Below are 9063 nucleotides of genomic sequence, written 5' to 3' on the forward strand. Positions count from 1 at the left end.
CATTGTTTGTTCATGACACATGTACATGTAGAGTGTATGTGTTTGTTCTTGATAAAACTGTTTTGGGGATGGTGAGATCGTTTCTTGGAAATTGTTTAGAAAGAAAAAACTGTGCATTTGTACTGGTGAGAAGCTTTTATGTACCGGTAGATGGACATGTATGCAGCGTTATTTAATAATTATTTGTGTATTTTGTGTACCGGTATGTTGTAGATATTTCCCGGCCATTAGGTTGAGAACCAGGATGATTCAATTTTCATTTGATGTCCCGGAATTTATTGCGTTAGGCACGAAGGCTATTTTGTGTCGGCCATAATGACTAGCAGGGAAGGAATTCATTCATTCCTGGCATGCTGGGAGCAGGGCAGCGGGAATTGAACAGCGGGGGAAAAACGGCCTGATGTTTGGAGCGTGGAATGGATTAAGGCCGGGTGTGTGGTCTTAAAGGGCCCATGCAGAAGACATGTACACTGTACAGTAACGGGAATCTTTGAAATGCCATTCACGCATCATTGCTTTAATTGCCGTTCTTTGAAGTTTGCTATTTCTAATGGTCTTTTAGGGCTTTCTTATCTCATGCTAATGAGAATTTCCATGTATTTCATAAGCAAAACAGGAATATCACCATAGGCTGGATTACAGTTTTGCCGTAGTGCAGTGCAAATATCTCTCTTGGTTTTCCATGAAAAACTTCCAATCGTGGCTCAAGTTAATGTGGAAAAGTCAGGAAGGTGGTACCTTCCTAAAGTGTTTCTGTTGGGTTTGGGTCTTTTTTTATGTTGAACATTAACATGATTGTTGTCCGTGATTAATTGTGGTCAACTTAGCCTGTACACAAATACTGTAGCGTCAAGTGGTTGTGGCATTAAACTACTGCGCCCTCTAGTGTCTGAAAACTGCCATGGGCATTGTAATTGGTGACATTTAAATGTAATAACTTAAAGGTTAAAAAAAAGTTTTTTATGACTTCTTACAGTTTGCATGGCTGTTTTAGGTTGTTCAAGCTAACATTCATTTCAAGAGGAAAAGGGTGTGGCCAGTGATATTTCTTCCAGCTTGGAAAACAGCGGAGAAGTGTCTTGGATTAACATTGTAGAGATTGAAACACAGCAATTTCCATTTCAAATGAAAGCATAAAGCAACATGTACTACATATGAATCTACTTTGGTAAAATTCCGTGGCATATTAACTTCAGAGTGAATTAAATTTTCCTCTTCCAATGGATGAGAACAATGCTGAAAGGGATTTATTTCATTTTTCTGGGGGGGGGGAGAACTCATTAGCTTTTGTCTTGTGCTCTCATCTTTGATGTATTCATGTATTTATTTATAGTTGCCTTAAAGACACTTGGTGAAAGCAGCCATTCAGTCAAAAGTAAATGTGTTCGAGTTACTAACTTTCCAAATTCGAAGTTAATGTCACTTGTATACACATGTATGTGTATGGAACATTCTGTCAGTGTGGCATCGGCATGGATTTTTAATTTGCTGGCCAAAGCTTTACATCCATAATTTGTTAGGATTCCAGCAAAATCTGGGAATAAGCTTCTTTCAAGAGAACAAGATTTGTAAAGGTTAAAGACCATAGGGATTCCCCTGAAGGAAGATCACATCTTAATTTTACTTCAGCAATTCAGCTTGTGTGCAAGTTTTGAAATGCATATTTATGCAGCATATCCCTGGATATTTTGATCAGGAGAGACATGCATGGGCCAGACAAACGGTCACTCCTCTGGTTTAAGCCTGGCCGGAGACAGCTTTTCTAGCCGCCGTGACGCCAGCTGTCTCAACCGTCCATCCTGAGACCTCATCACTGGGAGCAAGCACCTCCAATGATGAAGTCATTGCCCCCTTCCGTTTGACAATCGACAATTCACTTATAGAATGCATGCACGGCAGAGACAGCACACTACTTGATTCTGAATAGGGTAACCCCCATGGCGGAGTGCCAAAATACGATACGGTAGTATCCCGTCGACGCCAGACGCAATACTGAGAGGCAGATTAAGCACTCGGGAGGGGGGGATGCACCTCGAGGGTCAAAGCAAAGTTGTCGGACATCGCCGCGCTGTCCCTGTTTGCTACATATCTGCATCCTGGCAGCGCGGTGCGAGGCGCCAGGTTACAGCGTGTTTGTGTTATCTCTTCGCACCCTGGAGAAACGTCTCATCCTAAGCCTGGCCGGCTCGTTGATTCACCTCATTGTCAGTCTGACACGTTTCTCATATCTGTTCTAAGATATAAGACTATTACATGTAGTTAGCAACAAGAATCCAGTCTCCCTTTCTACATCCAATTCCACTGAATGGACAATAATTAAGGAGAAAGCTCACAATACTGGTACATTGTATACTTATGCAGCACACCTTCACTTGATTATTGACTGCTGTGGTGTGAGACATGGAATTTTTTTACACTCCAGGGATGCAAGGTAACAGACGATACACATGCAGTACAACCAAACTGCTCCACATTGCTGTGCAACTTGGGTCTAGTCTGTGATGCTCTGTGCATCTCTGAATAATATCCTTTGTCTAATCTCTAAACCCGAAGAATTCAAGTCTTTGCTACATACATACATGTACATACGTGTACTGTACATGTACATGTAGTTTTTGAGGACCTTTCTAACTACAAAGTCGAATTGTGAAAAAATCGTGTTTAAGTTTGTTTTCAGTTGAAACTGCTACTGAACCATTTCAGCCCCCATACTTTGTCACTCGTAATGCTATCAACACCAGCACTGCAGCAGTGGAGACAAAGAAAGAAGCACCATGTCCATTGCCAAATGCACTCGGTCGTGTGTCACAGGCTAATCTGCTGGAAGTGTCCACGCGAATGGGGTTTCTTTTGTCTTGCCAGCTTGTACTTGTAGTTGGTCACAGTAGTGTGAAATTGCTCGGTCAGTCGGTGGGGGAGAGTATTAAAACAGATGTTCAATTTCTGCACTTTCATGTTTATAGAGAATGATTGTAGAGCGTGTTCCTTGACCATTAGATTTACTGTATGTCCTAATTGATCTATTTATTTGCAACGCAACAAATTCCAAAACTTGTCCAAACATGTATGATATGGTATACATGTACATGTATTTATATTGTTGGAATTAACAGTAAGCACAAGCAGCCGTATTGAATAACTGAATAGTACCTAGGGGCAGCTACTGTGTGACATTAATCACAAACGCCACCTTGACACTTTTTCCAAACTTGTCAGAAATGTACATGGAACTCACTCAGTCACTGAAGGCCAGATTGTGTGTGTCCTGAATGATCAATCATGTTGGTTTCTATCGTCACATGTACATTATAGTACACATAAATGTATGCTAGCTTTTCTGGGAATGCTTGAGGTTTGTCTGCGTTGCAATCCCATGTCATTACTGCATATACATCGATCTTGTCAAAATTTGGCACAGTAACTCAGCATATGTAATTACCGGTATATGTATGTACGTGGACCGTACCCCTGCACATTCACGCACACGAACTCAAAGTGGGGGAATTAATGCTTGCCTGGGACGGTGGGGATTGTGTTGTCTCCAGGTCTGTGTTTGTTCTTTACTAATACCTTGGCTGTGGGCTAGACCGTCCCCTGTCCCCAAGATTTTAATATCCCAGGGGCCATGCACTTGTGACAGAGTTGGGCAGAGAATATTGTTTGTACATTTTTTTTCTGTGGTTCAAAAAGTCATCCGAGAATCAATGTCAATTGATTACATGGCAGTTTGATTGGTAACCCATTTTTATGAAGGATGTTTATTTCCAGCCTGAGTGCTTAGGCTGGTTCCCTGCAGTATCGATCTTTAGGGCAGGTAGCATTCACTGTAAAAATAGAGTATGACATAATGCATAGGATCTGCGCATAAGCAAGTAACATTGTAAAAGTAGAGATCAGTATGTGAACTTTAACCCTAACCCCCTGTGTATGTAAAATCATATTGAAATCTTATGATTTGGGATCATTAGGGTTAATGAATTGTAATGGGAAACCTGTAAAATAAAAGCTACATCTGTAGGCCCAGTTCCTGGCGAATAGTGACAACAAAACTTGAAAATCAAGGTTTCAAGGTTTGGAAAAGTTGGCAACTTCAGAAAGGTGAGAAATTCTTCCCATTATACCGGTAGTCACATGTATGACAGTGGTGGCCATCGGACCCAAGATACATGTACTGTGCAATGGTGGCAGAACGATTTCCAAAGTACCGGTAAAGGGGCCAGTTGTGAGATCATTGGGCATCAGCCATTAACAGGCTGACCCACTAAGCCCCACAATTATAGGGTTGGACTTACATGTACAAAAGGTAGGGTGGCATTCCCCTCCCCCCAGAAAGTGGACACCACTGTGACCCTTCCGACCTCTCCTGCCACCCCCCCCTCACCACCAGTGCCGAGAGACAATACCGTACATCTCCCAAAACAGTCCGTATCTTTTGATTTCAGAACTAGACTTGCAGTGCTATAAAAATTGGCTGGGCCTCAAGTTTCATGGAGCTGACAGGCAAAAAATGTTGCTTGGCAAACATGGCAAATATATACATGTAGACGTATGCATTATTGGCAGAAATCAGTTGAGGACCAGTTGTAAGCCTTTTACACTGCACGACGTGTAACCAAGTACATGTACATTGTATCTTTTGCTCATTTCCCCCACTTAGCAAATTTATACACTTATAGCCATAAATCAGTGAAGAGCCAGTCGCTAGTAATACACATTGCAAGATGACATGGCCTGTACATTGTCTCCTTGTTTTGATACACAGGTAAGTCCAAGTGTACCACTGTCTGGTACTGCAGGAGAATGTCACATGCTGAAAGCAGCTGAGAACCTCTACACCAGGCTGATACATAAGGCAGATTTTCCTAACTGAAAATTGGGATGCAATTGAGAGCTTGGCTATAATACACAATCTTCAGGCAAACTTGGTTGATCCATGGAAATAAACAGTGTGACATATAACTCTATTGCACGGTCCATGTCAAATCTCACATAATGTGTTGTTCGAACTCCACGCAATGTGCTATTTTTACACTTACGAAGCAGAATGCAGAAGCAGAAACTACAAAATCTACTCCCAATTCAAAGGTGGCATATTTGTGCACGTAGGCCCCTATAATATCTTTACTGTGCGTGAAGTTTGAAAATAAATTTGTTATCTCGCTCGCATTTGTGGAACACAAAAAAATGTAGTGCATCTGTGTCCCGGAAACCAGATGCACCACTTCATTCTTTGTTCCAGATGCACTCATGTGATACATGTATTATCATGTACATGTATGTACATGTGTACCATAACACATTTGTGTGTGAGCATTCTGTACATGGCACATAGGGGCAGTGGAAAATAATGTGGTAAGGTGGGCAAGTACATGTACATGTACTGGTGGTCTTTGATTTCCGTCAACAAGTCTGTGTATTAAGTAGCCACAGGTCTCCAACACACATCAAAGTACAGCATTTCTGTCAACAGATGAAGCATTTGTTCTCTGTTTCCTATGAAGAATTTGAAACATATGACTCAGCGCTGACGTAACATATTGTATATTGGTCATGTACTTGTGCCTGAAATGTCCTCTGAACACTGTCATGTGACAGTAGGACTCCTGCAGACCCAATAGTCATCAGTCTAATTGTGTCCATAAATGACACAGCCATGACATCATGATCTACATGTGGAAAAATGATGCAGCACCGCCTCATCCCAGCAATCAGTGACTCATCCCCGAGTATGTAAACACGTTGTTGTGGGGGGGAGTGGGTCTCAGACTGCCGGACTATCCATTTACATTGTACCGGTATCTGGCCCAGCTTTGGATCAGTCAGGATAATTAATGACAGCTAGGCTACATGTGTTCTGGACGTCACTCTATAAATTGTACAAAATGTTTCTTGTGTAGGCCAGAGACAATACACCTGTGCAAGGATATGCATGCAAGTCTGGTAGTGGATGCTTCCATGTGAACATACGCGTACATGTACATGTACACATCATGATTCACTGGTACATGGGCATTATACATGTTGGCATGAATTACATTACCTGCTTTGTCACTGCATGTTTTTGTGCTTATATCCAAACCAACATCAGAGTCATGGTCTCATGTATCCATGTGTACATGGATTGATGGGTCACAGCATCATGCAATCTGTAGGTTTAGTGTGCTGTGTTGGCTAAACTTACTGGGTAAGTGGCCTTCGATTCTGCAAGAAATTTGGCCTTGCCTGGGCATCTGCACATGAGTGCTGGGTCCTTGTGACTGTGTGTACTGTACATGTGTGGTACCTGCCATGCCTTTTGTATTGCTTGAATATGCCTTGAAGCTGAACATTTTTCTGCCCAGTTGGCTTGGTCCACGTTAGAGTGATGATGTCTTAAGCAAATTTTGACATCAATTTTTTTGTATATTAAAAGTGTGAGTTACAGGTATGCCATACTTTTCCTGTGAATTATCAAATTTTCAAAGGTTGTCAAGATATCTGAGCCTTCTCCTTAAACGTGTACCTTGAATAGGAGATAGTTCTCTTTATGTACAGTCCTGAGAGATGACCATTTATGAAATGCTTTGTTGGTTTTGTGTAAAGGATGGTTTCAAATGTGAGAAGTACATGTACATACAGTACATGGTGAAAGTATGATCAATGTGTGATGAAAGTTGGAATCAGAGAATGACAGTGTTTGTAAATTTTTTCGGGAGGGGGCAGAAGACACTGATAAGCACATGCATGTATTAACAGTGGAAGATGGTCATTTCTAATATTTTCAAGCAAATCGCTTTTCTTCCCTGTGCGTCCTTTTTTGTTTCAGTTTTCTTTTCTGGTTTGTTTCCATTTTGATTTGGGGGGGGGGGGATAAGCATCTGCCTATGGCGGCCATGTCAACTGGTGTACGTACATGCATAGTACCTGTACATGGTCTGCACGTACATGTACAGTGCTTATACGTTTACTTGGCCTCTTTTTAAAATCATTGTTATGTAAAGTCACAGGGAGGCAGGGTTCCAGTTCTTGGTTTGCCCTTGTCACTAAATGGCAAATATTTTCAAACTGTGACTGTAATCCTGAGCACCAAAGCAAGAAAAACTGGAATTATTGAAGAAAGTAAATGACTGCAAAAAATAATGTGTATTTGAACAGCTGAAATTCTGGCAACTGTCTGAAATTTACACCTCTAGAGCCACACGGAGGATAACAAAAACCATATCTGGATGATCAGGTGATCAATGGGTTTTGTACGCACATGTGGTATCTACATAATTGATACTGTATGTCCATGTTCACAGACATGGACATGTCAATAACAGATTTAGAATTCATTCAGTGGTCATGCAGTAGACACATGACTTCTGAAATCTGTCCCAAGAGTACCAACAGTTCTTGACCATTGAAAATGCTCCGTCTGACACTTCATGGAACATATTCTCAATGAACTATAAATTATTCTCGTTGAAAAATATTGGCACCTAAACCTGAACTGGTAAATGGATATTTTTGATGTACATGTATATGTGCATTTATTGTGCATAACTGTTCTTGAAAATTAAAAGAAGGGCATCATGGAACACGTGCTGCAGAAACCAAGTTGTTTTGACAGATGGGCCGTTGAATCTCAAGATGGATTTTAAAAAAAAGTGGGATTAAAAGCCAAGCAAACACATGCGCATGTGCCACAACCACAGTGGTAGTAGTGCTCTGAAGTGTGTTACTTAATGTTTTCTGCAGATGGATTTCAATTCTGTCTGGGTTGGTTAGAGTGCTTATAGTGGCCTTGGGCAGAGCACTTTAATTGTTACAATGCCCACAATGATTGCCCAGTAGGCAGCAGCATTTCAGTATAAAGTGTTTGATTTTGGAAGCTACCGTACTGTGTCGGGAAAAATACAAGCATTTTGTGTTTGTTCATGTGTCGTTAGGTTTCAGGTACAGGTACATGTAATATGTGAATAGTGCACTTTGGTTGAATCGTTTGCCAAGGAGGTGGCACGGTTGGAAATACCTGCATTCAGATGTGACTGTAAAGAGGTTGTGCATTTGCATACAATGCACATGAACATGTACATGAATGTGTCAGGAGTCCTCTGCATTTTCTTGAGTGGGTGTGGCATGTGAAGGAGTCATAGTGATTATGATTAGACTGGCAACCAGTCCCCTCAAAAACAATTCACATTTGCTGGCATGTGTCCTCCTTTCCTTTTGTCTGATTGGTCCACTTTGATGCACAACTTCTGCCACGTTACATGTACCGGTACATGTATAATGGCCTGTGACCGTTACAGGTTGCACTTTTACACCAAATACGCGCCCATAGAAAACAGTGCAAAATCGGACCGAAAATAGCGCCGCCTGTTGACTCTCGTGAAGAGGTTGGCCTCCGTTTTTTTCTCTGGAAATTCAAGATTATGGTCAGAAGATCACTTTTCGTTTCAATTTCATGGGGGTTAGGCAAGAAAATCTTTTTGTATTCGCTTTTCAAGGAAGATACCCCCAAAACAGTAGTAAAACTAATCACTCATTTCTGAATGTAGCCGCCCACAATTTGGGGCTTTTTGTGAAAGAAATATCCCGAACTGGAAACTATCAGTCCCAAATTTGGGATTTATAGAAATATTTCTATGATGCCTCCTGATTATGGCATGTCTTATTTTACAAAACCTGTGGGATCACAAAATATTAATGAGCTCGCGTGCAGAAATACTACCATTTGGTGGAATACACCCTACAAGGTCATCACACCAAAAACTGTTATTGCACAACTGGTACAGGTCGTATGATAACGATAAAAAGTTACGTTTGAAACACATTCCATTTGTGTTTGAAAGGGAAAACAACATAATTTGACTATTTCATGCAGTGCATACATTTTGTGAGTGCAGATTTTTATGCAGTCTTCTTTGTGAGCCAACCAGTGTCCTTGAATGGTGAGAAACAAAACCAAGGCTGTTGATTGGTCAGTTGGTGTTAGCTGACCTGGTATGTACCACACTCGCTAATTAGCCAATTTAGAGGTTTTTTCAGATTGCAGCACAGACCATAGAGCAACAGGTGTGACCCACTAATACGTATGCA

General features: G+C 41.2%; 1 protein-coding gene across 2 annotated transcripts in view; it reads left to right on the forward strand.

The window, feature by feature from the left end:
* LOC110988586 (kelch-like protein 24) overlaps positions 1-9063 on the forward strand; it is a 34893-nt gene that overhangs the window by 15291 nt on the left and 10539 nt on the right. Inside the window, exon 1 of one of the 2 annotated variants that reach the window (XM_022252269.2) lies at positions 5742-6184. The exons of the other annotated variant lie outside the window; for it this stretch is intronic. The gene's annotated coding sequence lies outside the window, so the exon portion shown is untranslated. Of the gene's footprint in view, positions 1-5741; positions 6185-9063 lie in introns of those variants that run through there. 2 annotated transcript variants of the gene reach the window in all.

The sequence above is a fragment of the Acanthaster planci genome, linkage group LG18 (assembly GCF_054643075.1).
Source record: "Acanthaster planci isolate LZ-2023a linkage group LG18, COTS_SCS, whole genome shotgun sequence".
NCBI lineage: Eukaryota > Metazoa > Echinodermata > Asteroidea > Valvatida > Acanthasteridae > Acanthaster > Acanthaster planci.